Genomic DNA, 2,524 nt, shown 5'->3' on the forward strand with positions numbered 1-2,524 from the left:
AGGAATCTCCACACTTAATGGCTCGCTTTTGTTACTTCTCAAACCACTCCCTCTGGCATTTTGCCAGGCACCATCCAGACTTGTTTACGAACTCTAACATTCCCCTGGCAAAATGCCAGGTGTTATTTTGACTTGTTTACAGACTCTAACATTCTTCTTTTTAGTTACACATGGCAGTAAAATCTATTTTCGTATATTTATACAAACATGAAATATATCTTATTCCAATTAGGATCTCAGTCTTCTGGATGTTGAGATTCACTGTGGTATATTCATATATGTACACAGGAAAGTTATAACAGATTCATTCCACTGTCTTTGCTATTTCTATCCTCCACCCTTCCCTTCATAACCTTATGCCTAATCCACTGAACTATTGTTCTTCCTCCCTCGCTACAATTTGTGTGTTAACATCCACATATCAGAGAAAACCTTTGACCTTTGGTTTTTTGGGATTGGCTTATTTCACTTACCATGATAGGCTCCAGATCCATCCATTTATTGTCGAAATGTCCTAAAGTAATTCTTCTTTATGGCCAAGTAATATTCCATCTCATATATATATATATATATACACATATATATATGGATATATATGAGATGGAATATTACTTGGCCATAAAATGTGGGATATATATATATATATATATATATATATATATCCCACATTTTCTTTATTCATTGATCTGTTGATGGACATTTAGATTGGTTCTGTAGCTTAGCTATTGTGAATTGTGCTGCTATAAATACCAATGTACCTGTGTTACCATGGTATGCTGATTTTTAACTCCTTTGAATATATACCAAGGAGTGAGATAACTGGGTCAAATGGTGATTCCATTCCTAGTTTTTTGAGGAATCTCCATACTGCTTTCCAGAGTGGTTTTGCCAATCAATGTCTGAATGTACCCTTTTTCCCACGTCCTCACCAACACTTATTTTGCGTGTATTCTTGATAATTGCCATTCTAATTGGTGTGAGGTAAAAATCTGTGTAGTTTTAATTTGCATTTCTCTAATTGCTAGAGATTATGAGCATTTTTTCATAGATTTGTTGACTGTTCATATTTGGGAGGTAGGGTTCTGAGGCTTGAATTCAGGGGCACTCAATTACTGAACCACATCATTAGCCCTATTTTGTATTTTATTTAAATACAGTGTCTCTTTTCTATTTCATGGGATAATTTGAGGAGGATTGGTGTTAGTTCTTCTTTGAAGGTCTGGCAGGACTCAGATGAGAATCCATCTGGTCCTGGGCTTTTCTTTGTTGGTAGGCTTTTGGTGGTGCATTCATTTTCACTACTTGAAATTGATCTGTTTAAATTTTCTATATCCTCCTGTTTCAACTTGGGTAGGTCATATATCTCTAGAAATTTGTGAATGTCTTCAAGATTTTCTAATTTATTAGAGTATAAATTTTCAAAATAGTTTTTGATTATGGTGCATATTTCAGTATGTCTGTGGTGATATTTCCTTTTTCATCATGTATTTTAATAACTTAAGTTTTTTCCCTCCTTCTTTTAATTAGCTTGGTTAAGAGTCTATTCATTTTGTTTATTTTTTCAAAGAACCGACTTTTTTGTTTTGTTGATTTTTTAGAATTTTCTACTTCAGTTCATTGATTTTTGGGTGTGACTTTAATTATTTCCTGTTTCCTGATGATTTTGGTGTTGATTTGTTCTTTTTTTAGGGCCTTGAGATGAAATGATAGATAATTTATTTGGTGTCTTTCTATTCTTTAATGAATGAACTTGATGCTGTGAACTTTCCTCTTAGAATTGCTTTCAAAGTGTCCCAGCGATTTTGATGTGTTGTATCACAATTCTCATTTATCTCTAAGTACTTTTTTACTTCACCCTTGATTTCTTCTGCTATCCATTCATCATTCAATACTATATTATTTAGTTTCCAAGTGTTAGAGTAGCTTCTACTTTTATCTTAATGATTTCTAATTTTATTCCATTATGATCTGATAGAATGCAATGTATTATCTCTATTTTCTTTATTAAGAGTTGCTTTGTTGCCTAAGATATGGTCTATTTTAGAAAATGATCCATGTGCTGCTGAAAAGAAAGTATATTCAGTCATTGGTAGATGAAATATTCTATATATGTCTATTAAGTCAAAACTATTCATTGTATTTTTTAGTTCTGTAGTGTCTTCGTCTTGTTTTTGTTCGGAAAATCTATCCAGTGATAAGAGAGGTGTATTAAAGTCACCTTTTTGTGTTGTGGTCTATTTGAGTTTTGATATTGACCATTGTTTGGAGCATAAACATTTATGATTATTATTTCTTGTTACTGTATAGTTCCCTTGAGCAGCATGAAATGACCTTCTTAGTCTCTTCTGATTAACTTTGGCTTGAAGTCCACGTTATTCAATATGAGAATAGAAATCCCTGTTTATTTACAAGATTCACGATCCTTTCACCTTTAGTCTGTGGATGTCTTTGTCTATGAGGTGAGTCTCTAGGAAGCAGCATATTGTTGAGTCTTGTTTTTTAATCTGATCTGCCTACATCTTTT

The sequence above is a fragment of the Marmota marmota genome, unplaced genomic scaffold (genome assembly GCF_001458135.2).
Source record: "Marmota marmota marmota unplaced genomic scaffold, marMar, whole genome shotgun sequence".
NCBI lineage: Eukaryota > Metazoa > Chordata > Mammalia > Rodentia > Sciuridae > Marmota > Marmota marmota.